Source organism: Globicephala melas, chromosome 13, assembly GCF_963455315.2.
Source record: "Globicephala melas chromosome 13, mGloMel1.2, whole genome shotgun sequence".
Lineage (NCBI taxonomy): Eukaryota > Metazoa > Chordata > Mammalia > Artiodactyla > Delphinidae > Globicephala > Globicephala melas.
The window spans coordinates 67,177,539-67,199,186 of record NC_083326.1 but is presented as its reverse complement, the minus strand read 5'-3'; the positions used below and the strand labels follow the sequence as shown (position 1 = coordinate 67,199,186).

At 36.9% G+C, this 21,648-nt stretch overlaps 1 protein-coding gene across 6 annotated transcripts in view; it reads left to right on the top strand.

Annotated features, from left to right (window-relative positions):
* MTMR3 (myotubularin related protein 3) overlaps positions 1-21,648 on the top strand; it is a 136,842-nt gene that overhangs the window by 58,788 nt on the left and 56,406 nt on the right. For 4 of the 6 annotated variants that reach the window (XM_030860772.2, XM_030860774.2, XM_060311125.2 and 1 more), the window contains exon 2: positions 16,068-16,120. The exons of 1 other annotated variant lie outside the window; for it this stretch is intronic. The gene's annotated coding sequence lies outside the window, so the exon portion shown is untranslated. Of the gene's footprint in view, positions 1-5,370; positions 5,465-16,067; positions 16,121-21,648 lie in introns of all 6 variants that reach the window. One more of the 6 variants, XM_060311124.1, reaches the window with a different exon arrangement.

Here is a 21,648-nt window from a genome sequence, read left to right as displayed (position 1 = left end):
CATAATATTCCATTGTATGGGTATATCAGTTTACCTATTTCCAGTTGTTTAAAAATTGTAAACAGGGTGTAAATTCACATCTTGTATATCTGTGACTATTTCTATAGCATATAGATTCTATTAAGTCTCACCTAATACTTGAAAAAAGTTTTATGGATTTGAAAACATGATTATTTGTGCTTTAAAATTATCTGGGTAATTGAGGATCAGAGACCTAAGAGCTAAAACTATAACACTCTTAGAAGAAAATGTAGGGGAAAAATTTCATGACGTTGCATTTGGCACTGATTTCTTAGATATGACATCAAAAACACAGGCAATAGAAGAAAGAAATAGAATACACCATCAAGAGAGTGAAAGGCAACCCAAAGAATGACAGAAAATATTTGCAAGTCATGTCTGATAAAGGATTAATATCTAGAATATATAAAGAACCACAATGCAACACCAGAAAACAACCCAACTAAAAATAGGCAAAGGACTTGAATAGACATTTCTTCAAATAAGTTATACAGATGGCCAGTAAGCATGTGAAAAGAGGATTAGTATCACTGATCATTAGGGAACTGCAAGTCAAAACCACGGGATACCACTTCACACCCATTAGGATGGCTATTGTCAAAAAGTGGAACAGTGTTGATGAGGATATGGAGAAATTAGAATCCTGGTGTATTGCTGATAGGAATGTAGAATGGTACAGCTGCTGTGGAAAACAATGTGGTGGTTCCTTAAAAAATTAAACATAGAATTACCATGTGATCCAACAATTCCATTCCTTGGGTATCTAGCCAAAAGAAGTGAAATCAGGGACTCTTAACAGATTTGTACATCAGTGTTCGTAGCAGCACTATTCACAGTAGCCAAAAGGTAGCAACAACCTAAATGTCCATCAGTGGATGAATGTATAAACAAAATATGGTACATACAGTCATCCCTCGGTATCCATGGGGGATTGGTTCCAGGACCCTGTGGTGAATACAAAAATCCAAGGATGCTGAAATCCCTTGTATAAAATGGCATAGTATTTGGCATAGTATTTGCATATAACATACACACATCCTCTGGTATGGTTTAAATTGCTTCTCGATTACTTGTAACACCTAATATGTATAATGTAAATGCTATGTAAATACAATGTAAATGCTGTATAGTTTCTGGCAAGCGCAAATTTTTTTGCTTTATGGAACTTCTGGATTTTTTTCCACCTAAATTTTATTTATTTATTTATTTTTTAATTTTTGCGGTACGCGGGCCTCTCACTATTGCGGCCTCTCCCGTTGCGGAGCACAGGCTCCGGACGCGCAGGCTCAGCGGCCACGGCTCACGGGCCCAGACGCTCCGCGGCATGTGGGATCTTCCCGGACCAGGGCACGAACCCGCGTCCCCTGCATCGGCAGGCGGACTCTCAACCACTGCGCCACCAGGGAAGCCCCACCTGAATATTTTTGATCTGCAGTTTGTTGAATATGCTGAGGGGAACTTGAGGATATGTAGGATCTACTGTACATACAATGAAGTATATTTGGCCTTAAAAAGGAAGTTTGGGATGATGAAAAAGTTCTGGAAATGGATAGTGGTGGTGATTGCACAACAGTGTGATATACTTAAGGCCATTGGATTGTACACTTAAAATGATTAAAATTGTAAATATTATATATTTTGTACCACAGTAAAAATAACCCTGAAAAAACTACCTTAAATTTGTACTTTGTTATATTTCAACTATACCTTAATAAAGCTAAACAAAATCTTGGAATAATCTAAAAAATTTGTGAAGACTTTAAAGATGATGAAACAATAAACTGCATAGTTTTGAAAGACAATTTGTTCTACAAAGTAATACTCTTATGGAGGCAGGTCTGTGGAACAGAGGCAAGCAACTGATATTTTTAACTTTTTAAAAAAAATTTATTAATTTATTTTCGGCTGCGTTGGGTCTTCGTTGCTACGCGTGTGGGCTTTCTCTAGTTGCAGCGATTGGGGCTACTCTTTGTTGAGGTGCACGGGCTTCTCATTGTGGTGACTTTTCTTTGTTGTGGAGCACGGGCTCTAGGCGTGCGGGCTTCAGTACCTGTGGCTCACGGGCTCAGTAGTTGTGGTGCACAGGCTTAGTTGCTCCGTGGCATGTGGGATCTTCCCGGACCAGGGCTCAAACCCGTGTCCCCTGCATTGGCAGGGGGATTCTTAACCACTGCACCACCAGGGAAGTGCCGATATATTTTAACTTTAGGAAAACTTTTAATTATCCCTGGTGGCACCTTCATCCATATGGGATGAAAATATGTCTTATTGCTAAATGGTGCAAAACAGATTTGGAGGGTCATATTTATTGTTACTGGTGGTTTGCTGTCAGAAGAGAGAACAAATTTTTTTTTTTATAATGGGGTTCGGATTGGGCTCTCTACTTACCATATAGGGTTCTTACTAGTGATAGAGATCAAATGGAGAGTATGCTTATTAAGTTCACAGATGACTTGTAAGCTCCTTGGAGGATAGAATTAGAGTTCAGAATTATCTTGACAAGTGAGAAGATGTTGTAAAGAATAAAGATTTTAAGGAACATGTGTCAAATAGTGTACTTTAGACAGTGGATAATAAAACACTGATGAAAATCTCTAGATTTGTGGGAGAATGAAATTGAATAAAACCTATACTGTTCTTTGAAAAATATAGTTGAACATGTAGTAAGTATGTAAGAAATAAACATGCTCAATATTACAGGGGTTCCTTACTTGGATACTCTTTATGAGCAGTAAAGTTAGCATCAAGTTTTACTGTATTAGCGAACTTATTTAATGGAGAGGCAGTGTGGTATAGATACTTATAATGTAAACTGTGGAGCCAGAATGCCTCGGTTTGAATTCTGGCTTCTCCACTTAGCTGGTATAAGTTTAGGAAAGTTACTTGTTTGTATATCTTTTTTCAACTGTAAATGGTAACAATAATGGTTACTACTTTATAAAATTATTGTGGGGTTAATTGAGTTAGTGTACCTAATACTTTTAAAACAGTGCCTGACAGAGGGAAATGCTCAATAAAAGTTAACTGCTAATAAAACAAGCTTGACAGCTGGCCACAGTTGACTCATAAATAGGAGATTATACTTGTTTCGTTTGACTGTTTTCTCTCCCTGTTCTTGCTGTTACTCAAAAAATTATTAAAAATAATTTGGACTTGTTCTTCCTATGCAGCATGCCAAAGAGTATTTCCATATTTTTTGATGCTGTAGAGTCAGCTATTCATGTGGGTGCAGTACTATTCAGGTTCTTTGCCAATTATCAAAAAGCATTAAATGTATATGACTGAAAAATTATCTTGGCTTTAAATTGGAAGAAACTGCTTTATTTCACCTTTGTTAATTCAAGAAAGGTTGAGAAAAGGAAAGACGAGGAGTCCAGTTTTCGGGGTAGAAGCAAAATTATTACACAAAGAATGGGACATAAAAAGGACACTTTAGAAGTGGCTTGATCAAGAATTCCTACTTTTATATGATGGCCTGAAAGAGATCAAAGGATTAAGACCACCTCTTTCTTGCTGTCACTTTTGTATTCCATATCTTTGTTTTGAAGCAGTATTTCTAGCTTGACAAAAATGACCCTCATTTTACACAAAAGCAGCATTCTGTTAATAGAATGCTGTATTAACTATAATATCAGTTATTACAGTTATCAAGTTCCTGTTTGCTTCAAGAAGTTTTTACACGTTAGTGAAACTATAGTTACAGTTTTCTGGTCACATATTATCTATTTTTAGTGTAATACTGGAACGTGAAAGTGGAAAGCATTCCAGTTTTCCCATGATTGTAATGAGAATTATCACCTATAACCTCTCTTCCAGTTATCTTTAATTGCTTATGAGAAAAACTTTTATGATATCTCAAAACTCTTAAGCTTGGGTACATAGCTGAAGAAAATGAAAACATTAATTCGAAAAGATATATGCACCCCAGTGTTCATAACAGCATTATTCACCGTAACCAAGATATGGAAGCAACCTAAGCACCCATCAACAGATGAATAGATAAGGATGATGTGTATATACACAATGGAATACTACTCAGCCATATAAAAGAATGAAATCTTGCCATTTGCAGCAACATGGGTAGACTTGGAGGGTATTGTGCTTAGTGAAATGTCAGACAAATACTGTATGATGTCATTTATATGTGGAATCTAAAAAATAAAACATACTAGTGAATATAACAAAAAAGAAACAGACTCACAGATACAGAGAACAAACTAGTGGTTACCAGTGGGGAGAGGGGCAAGTTAGGGGTAGGGGACAAAGAGGGAGAAACTACTAAGCATGAAATAAATAAAGATACAAGGATATATTGTACAAGACAGGGAATATAGCCAATATTTTATAATTATAAATGGAGTATAACCTTTAAAAGTTGTGAATCACTATGTTGTACATCTGAAACTTATATTATAAATTATACCTCAAAAAAACCTCTTAAGGAGAGAAATTTAATTGATCAAAACATTTTGAGTACCTCTTGAGGGAACTTGCCTCTGTGTGTTTGAGAGAGAGCGAGAGGAAAAAGAGGGAGAAGGAGGAGGGTGAGAGAGTTAGGGGAGGGAGAGAAGTAGACCTAAGTAAAAGAGAATGAATGTTAAATCATGTGTACTTGCAAAAATGCAGTGAAAGTTTAGTGGTTTGGAATACTAGAGGAGCTCTAGGGATCTGGTTGGTGGAGAAAGGGCCAGTCTGGGTATAGGAAATAACATAAGCAATGGCAAGGCATTTGGAATGGACACAGAATGTCCTAGAGGGAAGAATAAGATTTTCATGTGGTTGAGACCTTGTCATTAAGAAGGAAGGTCCTCATTTTGGGGAGGTCTTGTTGAGAGATATGTTTAGATCTTGACAAGTACTATGATAGTATCCTGAGAATTGAGAATGTGTAGAATAACATTGGTTAACATAACAATGGTTAACATTGCTTGGCTCAGTCAGTTAAGTGATTTCTTCTTGGTTAGCCTCAAATGCCTACGACTAAAATTTTTGCTTCAGCAAAATCACATTACTTTTTTTTATTTTGGACTTTGAAAGTTTTTAATGAATAATGGAAACTTATACATCTTTCAATCCCAAGGGTTTATTCTGTATGAAGAAAGGCAGGTAGAAATGTTGGATTTATGGTAAGAACTAGAATATAGAGGTTTTAAATGGGAATGGGTGTGCTTGAAACGTTTATTCAGTGGGTAGGTAATAGGAGGCTCTGGTTAATTTCTTGTATTGACCTAAATTATGCTTGTTTTTTAAATCTAGAAAACAGTTATTGAGCATGTTTCTTGTCCTCATCAGAATTAGTATTCATTGAACATTGATTAGAAAACTATTAATGTTATCTCCATTTTACAGATGAGAAGACTGTATCACTTTGGGGATTTCACTCAGTTTGGAGCCAAAATTCACATCCAGAACAGTCTGATTGCAGAACCTATGCTCTTACCTAGTAAGCTATATCATAATGCCTCTTGTTAAGCGGTAGTGGTAAGGCCCTTGGGTTCAGATGTTGAGTGTTGAGTGGGAAAATGACCTATATAGATAATCACGGTCTAGACAGTTAGAAATGTAAATAATTATAATGACATGTAGTAAGTGTTATAAAATAGAGCTGTATTGAAACTGCACAGTGAACTCTGAAGGGAAAGTTTTCACAGTGAAATTAATGTTTTCAAGCCAAGTATTGAAGGATATGTTGGATTTATCCAAATGGATTAGGCGGTATGAGTAAATCAGGCAGAGGTAGTAGCAGTGACAAAAGCTCATGCATGAAAAATTTTAAAGAAGCCTCAAGTCGTTCATTCTGGACATATACGCCATAGGGCATATCTTCTTTGAGCAGGGACGTTTTATGGAAATGTCTGTTGACAGGATCAATATGCCAGGTGATGTTCAAAGAGGAATTGACCAGAATCAGTTCTAAGTTCAGTTGTAACTGGTTATTTTGTTTCATAGGTAATAAGGTCTAAATAAATTGAATTCAGCAAATGTTTGAGAACCGGTTTGCTAGACCAGTGGTGGTGGCCCTGGTGGCATGGAATGGAAAGATGGAAATTGAGCATTTCAAAGAAAGCAGTGGGAGATGGTGTCAGATTTTGTTATTGGAAAGAGTGTCAGATGGTTTCCAGTCTTGAAGACCTAGGCTGACCAAGATTCCCAATGGAATATTAAGAAAGAAGATATGGTGGGGGAAGGGAAGGGAGGCCAGTGATGGCTTCTGTTTGGAATATGTAGAGTTGGAGGTGCTTCATTGACAGTCCAGAGGAGATCTGCTATTCTGCTCCTGTGCCAGCAATAGCAGTCAGGATTGGGGAAGCTGTGGGAGCTCTCACGTAGTAGTAGCAGAAACCTTGAGAGAGGCTATCATTTCTGTGGGGGAGGACTGGATGTTGTTGTTTATGGCCCTGCTCAGGCCTGCTTTGAATGGTTTCAGACTTTTAATGGTTTGGAAAAATAGGTCTTATGAAGCAAAATGAGAGAATAAAGCAGCCCGAGGAAAGACAGGTAGCAGTTTGTCTTATGAAGGATTTGTATTAGCATATAGTGCAGTATAACCCAAACCTCTCATTAATATATTACCTACACGATTTTTTTGCAGTATCTGTATACCAAATGATAATGCATCTTAAAATCAAGTTTTTTTCTTTCTTGGTGATATGTAAGTTTAATGGTGTGCCTTGACTTCGGTGGCATCTCAGAGTCAATAGAATGCAGAATGTTTTTTCCAGTGCTCATTAGCATAAGTATATAGTTTTGTTTTTTAAAGGCCTTTGTGTTACATTTAAATCCTCTCAAATATCACCAATGGTATGTATACCATACCATGGAAACAACTGAAAAAATACCTATATGTTGTGGAATATAGGTTTTAGGTTAGATGTTGAAGAGTAAATCAGTAGAAAATGTAAACTCTTCCCAAGGTTTTTATATTTCTTTGCATTTTAGCATATGTGTGTCCTGACTAAAAACAGAATACAGAATGTGTTTGTCCATTCATAGGCCTGATGTTTACCAGAGAGCTTGGGTAAATGCATTATTCCTTACACCTCTTTTAGACTTCAGTTTCTCTGACAAACTATTTTCATGTTGGAAAATGCAAGAAACATGAGTGGCTCAGATTGACCTTGAAAGTGTGGTATTATTCTTAGTAGTTATGTTCACATGCTTATTGGAAACTTGAGAATTCCGGTCACTTGTCTGTGGATTTTTTTTTTTTTTTTTTTTTTTTTGGCCGCACCGCGCCACATGCATGATCTTAGTTCCCGACCAGGGATCGAACTCCTGTTCCCTGCAGTGGAAGCTTGGAGTCCTAACCACTGGACCACCAGGGAAGTCCTAGTACTTAAGTTTTTTGATGTATAAACAATATATTTAGAATACTCAATATGTTTAGAATAGTTGATATTAGGCTGTATGTTTGAGCAGTTTTTCATCTTGTTTTAGAGAATATTTTACTTATATTTTATTTTTATTTATGTATTTATTTTTTAAATAAATAAATTTATTTATTTGGCTGTGTTGGGTCTTTGTTGCTGCATGTGGGCTTTTCTCTAGTTGCGGAGAGCAGGGGCAGCTACTCTTTGTTGTGGTGTGCGGGCTTCTAATTGCGGTGGCTTCTCTTGTTGCGGAGCACGGGCTCTAGAGCGCAGGCTCAGCAGTTGTGGGGCACGGGCTTAGTTGCTCTGCGGAAGGTGAGATCTTCCTGGACCAGGGCTCGAACCCGTGTCCCCTGCATTGGTAGGCAGATTCTTAACCACTGCGCCACCAGGGAAGTCCCTTACCTATATTTTAATGTGCTTACTATGAATATAAGTAATTTAGCCAGCATGTTTTTTAAAAAAGCTCTCGCCCCCTTCCTTTTCTGATTAATGGATTAAGCAAATTGATAGCTTAAGAATTTTTAAAATTCAAGGTTTGGTTTTTGTCTTCAGTTTGAACCTATGACTTGTCTTGAGGTTTTCAGAGTGGTTAATTTAAGTGCAGTTATTTAAGGACAAAGGAGAACCCTCTTTACTTAATAAGACTTTATTTCTTATTAGCTTCGGACTTTTGCCCTCCTTTTCTTAAGTAAAGCATGTTCGTGAATTCTACTTTTTGACTTTAGCTGAAAATTTTTTCTTCCTGTGTATATATATATATTTTTTTGCGGTATGCGGGCCTCTCACTGTTGTGGCCTCTCCCGTTGCGGAGCACAGGCTCCGGACGCGCAGGCTCAGTGGCCATGGCTCACGGGCCCAGCCGCTCCACGGCATGTGGGATCTTCCCGGACCAGGGCACGAACCCGTGTACCCTGCATCGGCAGGCAGACTCTCAACCACTGCGCCACCAGGGAAACCCCCCTGTGTATATTTTGATGGCAGTTACATGTTTCCCTCTGTTTACATGAGATAAATATTACTAGTTTAAAAGGGTGGGTCTCTTTCTGGGGATCTGTTGAATTGTTTTGGTCTTAAAAGGATTCGTAAGAAGATGGTGTTCTGGTCAAGACGATTTCTGGTCTTTTGGCTATTTAATAATTGAGAATTGAGGAGGTTATTGGGTTTTTATTGGCTTGTTTTTCAAAAATATGAGTAGCCCCCTACCTAATTGCCAGAATACAAATTTTAACTAGGCCAGCAGGAAGAAGAGTGGATTCTTTTTGTTGCACATATAGCCTCTACTATTGGAATTTTGTTTCTCTTTTCTGAATATCCCTATTGGCTAGTTGCAGTTGGACAGTTTATAATTGAGATGACAGCAGTTAAAAATGTAAATCCGTTTCTTCTCTTCATTGTTAAGTTTTATGCTTAAAGGATGGATTTGCATTTTCCTTCAGCTTTCTGGTCCTTGTCCATTTTGATGCCAGTTACTCTGCATAAAACTAAGTGGAGTGAACCAGAATTTTTCTGAAGAATCTGTTTACAGATGGGTAGAGAAACATTAACATTCCTATATATTATTAAAAAACTGATAAGCAGTATGCAGATTAGCTAGGTTTGGAATACTGATAGCTATTTTTTGAGTGTAGTTTAATTCCAAATTTTTCCTAGAATTGGTGTTGAATATCCCAAGTACCTAGGCATAATAGGAAAACCATGTCATTTATACATGGGCATACTTTTGACTTCCTATGGTAAGTAGACCTTCAAACTAAGTTGCTTGTCTTTCTAGAAAAGAAACCTCTCTTCCAGCAGTGAGGGCGGAGGGTTGGTATAAAAAGGGTGGGGTTTAGAGAGTCTGTTTTTGCCACTCTAGGGCAGGATGCAGAAGCAAAGCATATTAGAATAAACACTGTAAATTTGCAGATTTCAAAATGACATTGGTATTATTGAATTTTACATAATTTTTTAGTTATCTTTAACAAAAATAAGTTTTTGGTCTTTGCTACCTCACTGATTTCTTTTTCTGAGTACGTAAGAAATAGGAGCTCATAATTTAAGCCTTATTAAAAAACGTTTTGAGAACCTATTGTAAAACTGCTCATCTTCATAGGGATTGGTCATTTAAGTGTTTTGTCCAAGAAAATGCAGTTATAATTTTATTCTTCGAACAGTAGGAGGCATGGGCAGAGTCTGCAGTCTCATGTTGAGATAATCATGATTTTTTAAGAGGGGCAGAAGTCATTACAGGATTATAATTAGGAAAATTTAAGTTTCCATGAAGAGGTATATACTGCCTGATTAGGAATCTTTCTTTTTTTAAAAATAGAACATTTGACCTATGCATTGCCCTTGAGAACTTTGATTTGGGACAGTGCAGGGGAGAAAGGAGGGGGAAACAAAATTACTTCTTTCCTCTTCATCAGAGGTTAACTGAGAGCAAGTGGCAGGACATTAATGAGCATGCAAAAATTTGCCTTCTCTTAATTTCCCAACAGTAGACCTTGGAATTAGTCAAAGAAACAAAAGTCAGGAAACATTTTTCCAACACTGGGGCTAGTCTTTCTGATCTTTCCATAGCAGTTATAAATATTGAACTACCTCTGGCACTTAGATGAAATGATCCTGCTTGGCTTTTAATTTAATTAATTTCTAGTGCTTTGAATGCCTGGATTTTCTATCTCGATAACCGAGACTTAAGTATTTGGTTTCTGTTAAGAGTTTTTTTTCTTAGGAGATAGGGAACATTTCTTCATTTACCATGATGAATCTAAATGCTGCCTTATAAAATTAGATTTAAAATCCTTAATTTCAGTAGTAAAATGATACCTGCCTTGTGACTTTTCATGGAGGATATAGAGTCAGAAAATAATGTTACAAATTACAGAAATTCCTTATAATCCTATTAATGATTTAATATATCTGAGTTAGTAGTATGAAGTGAATGTTTTCTTTTTTAAAAAATAGATAGTATTTATTTATTTATTTGGTTGCACCGGGTCTTTGTTGTGGCTTGCTGGCTCCTTAGTTGCAGCACATGGGCTCCTTAGTTGTGGCAGGCGGGCTCCTTAGTTGGGGCATGTGAACTCTTTGTTGTGGCATGCATGTGGGATCTAGTTCCCTGACCAGGGATTGAACCCAGGCCCCTGGCTTTGGGAGCGCAGAGTCTTATCCACTGCGCCAGCAGGGAAGTCCCGTGAATAAATTTCTTTATAGAAGTGATTATAAAGAGCAAGTCAAAACATTAAAAAAACCTTTTTTGAAATTATTTTTACCCTTTTTAGCAGATTGTATTATATCTTCGGTTTTAATCTTTTCTGGTCACCACCAGAAAATGTCTTCACTAAGACATCATGTATGATATTTGCTCCCCCGCCCCCCTTTTGTATAAGGATTAAGTTTAAAAGGGAAACACTTGTAAAATAAGTGATTTTAAAAGGTACAAATCAAATTCGATAAAGTTCGTTTGATCACAGCTGATCTTTTCTGAGAACATGGTCAAGGGCTTCCTTTTGCCCACTTGAGATGTGAAAAGCAAAAAGGTGCATCTGAAGTACAGTCAGATCTTAATGTCTAAAAATTCTAGAGCACAGTTTCTTTGCTTTTGACTTCTCACATTTTTGGGTCCCATTTGGAAAAGCAGCTGTCAGTATTTCAGCCACTTAAATGAAGACAAATGATCTTAAGTATTGATCGCTAACCAACTGTTTGAAATTCTGTCTATTGCAGATACTCCTTTGAGGAATGTATTCAGAACTTCTCCCACATTAAAACAAAACAAACCAAAAAAAAAACTCCTCAAAGAATGAACCACACTCTGTACCACTAATGTAGTCACAGAATTATTCAAGATTGATCTTTGGTCATTATCTATTGAAACAGAATTTTACTTGTTAGAGTGAACATTATCATTAATGTTGCTGGTTCAAGAGACTTACTGTTAGTAAAAGACTCTTTGATACAGAAATTTGATTATAACATGGAGTTCATCTGACCGTTTCTGACAACCTACTGGATTTTTGTTTTTCAAGAAGATGGTTGTTTTTTGCTTAGGAAATGATAATATTTTAGCTGCTTATCTGTGTCCTACAGCTGGCAGAGGAATGCAGTACTCTGACCATGAATTTGCGTCTGTATCCCTGAAAACACACAGACCTTACTTAGTGTTTCAAAAGAGGTAGAAAAGACATGTGGCATCTTTTTAAAAGTTTTTTTTTTTTTTTAATAAATTACCGTGTTTGGAAAACTCACTGAGTTTTCCAGGACACTGACTCAATTTTGTATTTAGTTTCTTTTTACTTTTTTTTTTTGAAACATGGTCCAAATAAGTAGAGGGGGGAAAAGTCCAACTGAGAGCATTCAGCCATACTTTTTATTTTATTTTTTAACATCTTTATTGGAGTATAATTGCTTTACAATGGTGTGTTTCTGCTTTATAACAAAGTGAATCAGCTATATAGCCATACTTTTTGAACTGTCTCTCGGTTTTTATTTTCATTTATAGTTGACTTCAGCAGCAGAAGTTTAGAAAACTTGAGGTTTGGGCTCCTGTACAGGGAGTAAGACAAAACCACAGTAGTTTTACTCAGTTGCTAAATGCTTGAGTTTTGGGTAATACTAGTGATTAAATCATCTCCCCACCATGGAATAATCTCCCCAACATGCCATAGAATCCTAGTTTGGGAAGGTCATATCATCCATCAGATATCCGAAAAGTTACTAGGCATAAATGAGGAAGCACTAAGAAGCTGCCCAAAGTAGTAGCAGTTGTAAAGTCACTTCTTAAAATTTAACATCTCTGAATTACTTTATGACCTCCACACTCAAGTTTTGCTGTCAGTGTTTCTTACTATGCAGTGCATGTGCAAGAAAAGCCATTTCTTTCACATACAGTGAAAATAAAAGATTCCTTTAAAATTACTCAGTGTTGCCTTCTTAAAGTTTTGAACCCTCAATCATTCCTACATTTGAAAGTGAGACAGGGCTGTAAAAAAATACTTCATGGGGTGGGATAGGGAGTGTGGGAGGGAGACGCAAGAGGGAGGGGATTTGGGGATATATGTATATGTATAGCTGATTCGCTTTGTTATAAAGCAGAAACTAACACACCATTGTAAAGCAATTATGCTCCAATAAAGATGTTAAAAAACAAACAAAAACTTCATTGTTCTTTTGAAGTTAAAATGTACCCTAGGCAAAAAAGTGCTGCTTTAGCCACCCTTCCCCACCCTGGACACCGCTCCCCCCCCCCCATTTTTAGGAGGCCTGGCCTGAGTCTCTTAAGTTTTTCCTTGTGAATTTGGTTTGACCTAATTAGTTTTTGTAGTTTGGATTCACTTATTATATAAATGGCCCAAATTGGTGTGCCTCTTTGTTGAAGCTGATCTAGTAGGTGGCATACACATGATAACAAACTATTCCATGTAGGTGTCCATTCCTTATTAGCCTTCTCAGGGCCTCCATGCCCTTCTTCTTAATCAGTATCTCATTGTCTTCCAGAAAGACATTGACTGTGCTTTGCAGCTGCACAGTAATATCTAGTATTTTAGTATTTAATAATCAAGTATATTTTTATTCTCTTTAGGGTTTCCTCTTGAAATAGATAAAATTCTATCCATAGTATAATACATGATTGTAAAAAAATTTACCTTTTTCAGATAACTGCCAATTCTTTTTCTTTTCTTTTAACACTATCCCCCAGATGGAACTTAAGGGTGACCATAGTTAACCCTTGCCCCACACAGCTGCCCTGGCTGGCTGTTCATTAGTGCTTTATTTGTTTAAGAATCCCATGTTACTAGACACTTTAGGTAATTGCTTAGATTTAACGTAACCACTTTACATTCTACCTCTTCAAATATATGACCGTTCAAGGTCACCCAAACATAACTGTTCCTACTCTGAGGTGTACATGACTGGTATCACAGGATATCATCTGGCTTCATGAGAAGGTAGCTGGTGGCACCAAAGAGCTTCTTTCAGACTTACTTCTACATGGCCTTTATCTGGCAAATAGCCCTAAGAGGCATGGGCAGGTTTTAAAATTTTGTTGGCAGTGTTTCACAATGGCATACTTGTTTCCAACCAAGTAGATGTTTGGTTGTGGTTAAGAGGAATCATTGCTGGCATTGAAGCAGACCTGCCTGAACATTTTTGTTGAATCTTCCTGTTGTTTGGTCCATGTCTTGGAGCTTTACACCTGTGGAAACTATACACAAACACTTTTGTATTAATGGACTTAATATCTTTGACAGAATAAATTACCAAGTAATTTCTAAACATGTCAGATGATCCTTGTAGTAGATGTAGTGATTTCTTTGAAGTAAATGTAACACCATCAATTCATTGTTACCACTAGACTTAACCTGTCTCTTGAATTTAATCCCATTTCACCCCTTATTACTGGCTGGACATACATCTACTTGGGAGGCCACCTTTAAAGTCAGGGTATCATATCTGGTGTTGCTTCCTTGGAATCTACCCTTCATTTCTTAACAATACCATTCTTTTTCTACTCACCACAGGCCTTAGAATTTTGCAGTTATCTTTGACAACATGGTCTGCCCCCTTTTTTCCATTCCTAATCAACTACCAAGCTCAGGCAATTAATGCTTTCACTCATTTTGGTGTCTTCTTCTGCATTTTTACTATGGTTGAGATATTGGGCCCTTAGCAGTTCATATCTGCACTACTAGTCTAGGAACATCCTAAGTGACTTTTCCCCTCCAGACCATCCTACTTCCTGCTTTTTAATACTACCATTTTCATGTTGTTATTCTCCTGCTCATAAAGCTTTTGGTTTAGTGCCATCGAATGAAATCTAGCTTCCTTAGCTTGGCATTCAAGGCCCACAGTGTGTCCTGTCTTTTTAGTCTTATTTTCCTGAACATGATTGGTATTCTGACCTATTCTTTATTTCTCAAAAATGTGCTTTCTTCCCACTGTGGTATTAATAGCCATCCTTACTTGGCTTCCATCCCCTCTTTCTCTTTATTTAAATTCCACCTAATCTGTAGGACTCAAGTTGAAGTTTTCCACCTCCTGTGAAACTTCCCTGGGTTGTCTCTCCTCTGAACTCTGAGTACTTGCATGTCATTGGACAGTTAACCTTGTAGTACTCTGATACTTCTTGGGTTACAATGAACTATGTCTCATTATTTTTTGCATTTAATACTTAAGTGGAATGTACCTTCATATATATTGTTTTATCTGGTTGGGTTTTTTTTGTTTTTTGTTTTTGTTTTTGCGGTACGAGGGCCTCTCACTGTTGGTGGCCTCTCCCATTGCGGAGCACAGGCTCCGGACGCGCAGGCTCAGCGGCCATGGCTCACGGGCCCAGCCGCTCCGCGGCATGTGGGATCCTCCTGGACCGGGGCACGAACTGGCGTCCCCTGCATCGGCAGGCGAACTCTCAACCACTGCGCCACCCTGGAAGCCCTATCTGGTTGTTTTTTTTTTTTTTAATAGCTAAGGACAAAGAGACCCAGCATCTGTTCTTTTTAACAAATGTTTTCTTATTATCCTAAATAAAATTCATAGATGATATAATGTACCTACAGATGTAGTTTTTAAAAAATCAATAACCTTACTATAGTATAAAGGAAAAATGAAAAAAACTTGTAACTTGTATTTCAGGTTTCAAATACTCAGCAAAAATTATACTCTAGAAAGAAAAGTTCTTACAGATTTAAAACCCCTGAACTTTCCTGCTATACTGTGTTGTACCTCCTTAAACAACTTAACAGGACCAATCTTGATACTAATATGATTTGTATCTGAAGTTGCAAGTTATGAATGGCCTTAGTTCCTTTCCCATACAGCATGTGGTCAGTACAGCCCAGCCTGTATTAAACTAAAATTAACTTTTACAAAATTTAAATTAAAAGTTACTGGGAGACAAAAATAACTACTTGTAAAGTGGTTAAAACACTTTATTATTACATGTTTAGCCTCCTCTTATATGGTTCTTACTTGTTTAAAAAATGGTTCCAGAGGTTATGGCAATAATGTGATATGTTGACTGACTCTTTAATTTTAGGACTTTGATATTTTGTACAGTCCTGTTCATATATGTGACTTTATGTCACATAAACAGCTCAAAAGGATGAGTTGCCTGCCAATACTGAGAGAAGTCTTTACAAAGGAATCAGGTTGATAAGGTCTTTTATCTCTAAAGATCAGATTGTTGCCTAGTTGTGACAAGAATTCTTTGTGTTTAGACTATACTCTTGCCTCTCTGATTTTTTTCTTACACAAAAAAGACCCCTTGATAGAAGCCAATTATGTGTACAAATTAAACTACCAAGTCCAAACCTAGATCTCCTGTGATCTTCTTAGTTGTTTAAAGTACTTGTTCCTTTAGTGGCAAAGGTTTACCTGAGAAGCCATCAGAAATGATGCTAGATTGATAGAGAAAAACTCTTAAAGAGGAGTATTTATAGATTCTTGGAAAGTTCTATCTGTGCAGTTCTGTAGTTTCTAAAAGCATGCTAAGGCCTGACTTGGCCCGTTTTGCACAATTAAACATTCTAAAACCTGTGGTTGACTAAATAGTTCACATTGTAACAATTTAAAAAATAATGTATTGTCATCGCATTCTAACTTGTAGAGAAAAGTCTTGTGGGGAGATCGAAGTGGCTTAACTTGATACTTAGGATATTTGTCATTGTAAAACTACTGGTTTTTCTTTTGCAGATTTTCTTGTGAAACGTTCCAGTAGAAAAAGTTCTTGGGACAAACTTCATTTGGTAAGTTTGTCCCCCTACCTCCTGCCCCCTACTATACTCTCTGCTGTTCTGAGGCAGCAAAAGGTAATTTATAGATGAATTTTGGGGGCCTGTTTTGTCTGTGGACATAATTATTTAGGTGAACCCTTGTATGTTCACTTTAATGTTAAATCTCAATATTTGGTGGTTTGGTTTTTTTTTCCCATTAGGACTCAAGCCAGATTACTTTTCCCATATATAATTGTGCCATAGTATAATATACTGTGCCTAGAAACTTGTATTTAAGTTGAGATTAAATGAGTTGTGGCCCTAATCTTTTGTTTAAAATAGTTCTTAACATGATGTTCTTTTAAATTGAAACTTGGTTCTTATTTTGAGTTTTCTTAAATTGTTAAATTTGTGTGAAAATCGAGGCCTCATTACTAGCATTAATGGTACCAATGTGACGTTCAACTAGAAAATAACTTCTAAAAAATTTGTTAGTCCTGCCCCCAGTGTGGATGTTAACCCCTGTCCTGTCCTTTTTTTCATAGACCTTTATGGATCTGTTATTACCTAAGTCTTTATTACTGCCTCTTTTTTCTGCCATCTGTTTAATGGAGGAAATTATTATCTAAGTTTATTGAAAAGAGAAGTTGCTGTTTTGGTTTTAAGTTTCTGTATCCAAATCATTCCCTTGTTCCAGAACCTTTAGCTTGGCATTGCCTCCAGATTAAGGATCAAGCTCCTTAGCATGGCATTTTAGGCTCTTTATAAGTGAGCTTTAAGCACATCTACTGCAACTAGGCACTCACTTCCTCCATACATCTAGAAAGTCTTGCTGTAGCCAACCTGACCTACTTACTGTCCCTCAAATACTGTCCAATATCTTGCCTTTTTTTTTGGCAAGATATTTGCTTGTGCTGGTATTCTTTGCTTGTGCTGTTCCTTTACCCTCTTTGTCTCAAAATCTGTCTGGTTCAGCCATTAAAAGTGCGAGTGTTCCACAAAGCCTTACTTGAGTGCCCAGTTCAGAGTCCATTTCTCTGTCTTTTGCATCTCCATGATATTATATTTCTACATCTGTTATCACACTCTGCCTTATTAGTTATGTTTGTCACCCCACAGGATTGTGAACATCTTGAAGGCAAGAACTATCTTCATGTTTGAATTTTCAGGTCACACAAACGTTCCCTGAGTCCTGGGATACTAGTGTCTTCTCAGTATAATTTCATTTTAATTAGGATTTTTGTTTTTGTTGTGTGTGTTTGGTTAAGAATAAGGGAGAAGAATTAGATTCTTTTATTCTAGTAGAGAAGAATTAGATTCTTTTGTTCTAGTAGAGATTAGTTATCATCTTGTTGATTCAGGGTACTGTTTTTTTCCTTTCTATATAGGAAGGATTTATATAGTACATATAATGTGTCCTTGTAGTCCAAGTTGCTCAGTATCTCACTTGGCTGAGTTATTGTTGGCAAGTGTGAGTTTTAGTTACTGATTAAGGAATTGAGTAATTTCTTGTTAACAGGTGCCTGAAAGAATGAGATTCCATGTTAAATAGGAAGATAAATGTCTTACTTCGGTAAAGATTTCTCAGAAGTCACATTCTGAGACTGACACTGGAGACCAGTGAAGCCTGCAGATCCCAACTGTCAAATTCTCATACATACATTAAGAAAAGAGAAATCATTTGACTGCTTCAAATAAGAATTTTACCCTTCATTTGGCCTAGCAGGGTGCATATTAGACCTTTGGAGAGGAAATGTAATCCTAATGTATTACTTGACTCTGCAGTGTTTAATTTTTTAAAAATTTATTTATTTATTTTTGGCTGCGTTGGGTGGGTCTTCGTTGCTGTGCACAGGCTTTCTTTAGTTCTGTTAGGCGGGGGCTACTCTTCGTTGCCGTGTGCAGGCTTCTCATTTTGGTGGCTTCTCTTGTTGCGGAGCACCGGCTCTAGGCACCCGGGCTCAGTAGTTGTGGCGCACGGGCTTAGTTGCTCCATGGCATGTGGGATCTTCCCGGACCAGGGCTGGAACCCGTGTCCCTTGCACTGGCAGGTGGATTCTTAACCACCGTGCCACCAGGGAAGCCTGATGTTAGATTATTAAATTAATTTTGATACCAGGAAACATATTATTGGAATTAATATAATGTGGGTTCCAAATTAAAAGACTAAAGAGAGATGACAACTAGATCCAATGTGATCCTAGACTGGATCCTTTTATAGAGGGGGGAGGAAATCTCTGTAAAGGATGTGATTGGTTGACCAAATTGGAATATAAAAAGTAGATTAAAGTACTATATCAGTGTCAAGTTTCCTGAATTTGAAAGCTAGTTCTGTGGTTATATAAGAGATTAATTTTGTTCTTATAAAGTATATATTGAAGTAGTAAGGGGTAAAGAAGTAGCATGACTTGCCTTAAAGGTCCCAAAGGTCATAGAGTTTAGTGAATGGCAGACTCAGGACTCCTGTCTCTTCTGCCCTCAGAACCATTGCTTTACATCCCTGATTTTTTTTTTTTTGATGGCTTTATCTTCACACTCTGTCTTAGGTCAAGTGAAAAGCTTTTATGTAATATTACTTTGAATTTCCTTTTTAAAAATGTCTTTGTAGAAAAGTTTATTTTCTAATTACAAGGGTAAAGTAATTCTAAAAGTGTAAAAACAAAGTCCCTATTCCCACTTTCTTCCTTAGAGTGGTAACCATTGTTAACAATCATTATATCATTTTTCTGTACATGTACAAACGTTTCTGGATTAATACAAATAATGCTTATGCGTATTTTTATTTTAACCTTTCAAATTACAGAACATTAGAACTTCTACCAAGTTGATAACTGAGTTAGTGAATTATAGTTTCATAAATGGAATTAGTATGTGTAGTCTTTGGCAATAATGATCTCCCCCACCAAGTGTGTATCTTTTTCACCTAGTAAATTTATTTTTAAGAATCAGGGCTGCAGAAATAGTGACTTGTGCAGAGATATGGGCAAGGATGGTTACTGTGGCTATTTTGATTGTAATAGAAAAGTGAAAATAACCTAAATGTCTCAGTAATTGATGAATTAGTAGGTTATGGTGTATCGGAATATAATGGAATACTGAACTGCCATGTTGAAAGTATGTAGTGACACAGGAAGGATTTGGTACATTGAGGGAAAATGTGCAGAACAATGAATACAGTATGATCCTCCCCCCTCATTTTTCGGGGGTAGATTATGTATGTCTTTGTATATGAATAAAGTGTCCTGGACAGAATTATAAAATATTAACAGTAGTTGTTATTACGTGTAGTTGAAGCGAAGGGCAGCAAAGAACGAGAATGGAAGTTCTACTATTTACTTAAAAAATAACAGATTTGAGATATAATTCATATATTATACTATACATTTGACCCATTAACGTATACAGTTCAGTGGCTCAGTATATTCATTGTGCTGTGCAACCATCACTGCAGTCAATTTTAGAACGTTTTATTACTTCAGAAAGAAGCTCTCCATACCCTTTAGCTATCACCCCCCCTTACCTTCCACCTCTCCCAGAGCTAAGCAGCTACTAATCCACTTCCTATCTCTATTAATTTCCCTGTTCCATTTCTGTCAAGTATGATATGTGGACTTTTGTGACCGGCTTCTTTTACTTGGTATAATGTATTCAAGGTTCAACTATACTGAAGCATGTATCAGTACTTCGTTCCTTTTAATTGGCTGATTAATACTCCATTTTGGGATATACAACATTTTGTTTATCCATTCATCTGTCAGTGGACATTTGGGTTGTTTCTGTCTTTTGACTATCTTGAATAATGCTGCTATAAACATGTGTATATGAATTTTTCTGTAGATATGTTTTTGTCTCTTAGACAAAATTCTATTCTCTTTAGGAGTGGAATTGCTGGGTCAGTGGTAGCTCTATGTTTAATCGTTTGAGGAACTGCTAGGCTGTCTTCCAAGGAGGCTGAACCATTTTACACTCCCACAAGCAGTATCTGGGGACAGTTGCTTACTTTTTACACCTGTATTTTAAATTTTCTTAGAAGCAGCATGCATTACTATTACAACTAAAAAATTAAGAAGTGTTAAACTACTTCTCTTAGGCTAACAGTAATGACTCAATTTCTTCCTTTTGGTGCTAGTATAATTACCATTCTGGAATGCAAGTTTTGCAAGTCAGTTATTGACTATTTTTTAATGATTGGCTATATCTGCTCTTTGTAGTATTAATATTATAAGGACCTCCAGCAGCTTCGTGATTCATATTGGTTGCAGAGTTACCCATGATCTTGGCTTTTTCTTATGAACTTGGAATTCCTATAGAAGGTTTACCTTTCCTCAGATGTTTAAAGCAGCACCTCTTATTTTGAACTATGTTATCTGTTTTCTTATCTCCCCTCTTGCACTATAAATTCTTTAATCTTCCTTAGCCCCCACATCTAGGCCTTTACCTATTACTGTCAGTTATACTCTAAAATAACTTATATCCTTGTGCTTTTATTCCATCTGCACTGCCTTCATTCTAGATCAAGCCACCATTTTCCTCCCTGTAATTGTCTCCTGATTCTCTTTGTTCTTTTTGTTCTCTAATCCATTCACCACACAGTAATCAGAATTATTTAAAAACCAAATCATATCACTCGGCTGTTTAAAATCTGTCAATGAATTTTTGACACTTGGAATATAATCTGTTGCCCTTGGAATATAATTTATACTCCTTACTATCTACATTATCCTCTTGTACATTTCTCCATCTTCAAGTTGGGCCACTCTTCTTTCTGACTCAGTACATTTTAGCTATACTGACTTCCTCTTTTTAATCCTTCAGAAATGCCAAAGTCTTTTCCTTGTCAGGAACACATGTTGTTTTCTGTACCAGAAACTGGCCTTGCTGCACAGAGAGGCCTTTTCTGACCACCTTACCTAAAGTAGGACTCCCATACCCCCACCCTCTCAGTCTCTGTCTCAGCATCCTGTTTGTTTCCTTTATCACATTGAGCACAATTTGTAATTATAATTATTTGTTTCTATCTTCCACACTGGGATATGAGCTCCTTAGTGCAGGAACCAGCACAGTGTCATAGTGTTTGACACGTAGTTAGTTCTCAGGTAATTGTTGATTGACCAAAGTGCAGCACACCATTTTACAGTCTTTATTTGGTGTAGAAATGGAAGACATCAGGGGCTTCCCTGGTGGTCCAGTGGCTAATAAGATTCTGCACTCCCAGTACAGGGGGCCTGGGTTCAATCCCTGGTCGGGGAGCTAAGATCCCACATGCCTTGTGGCCAAAAAACCAAAACATAAAACAGAAGCAATATTGTAATAAATTCAATAAAGACTTTAAGAATGGTCCACATCAAAAAAATAAAAACTTTGTGAAAATTTCAAATGTATAAAAGTAGAGAAAATAGGTTAATCTCCATTTACTTATCTCATTGGGCTTCAAAAGCTATCAACTCATGGGCCCATCCCGTTTCATAGATATATACTCCTATTCATTCTGTCTATTCCATGATACATTACTTCATGTGTACATATTTCAATTGTATATCTAAAAGAAACTTCTAAAAAGC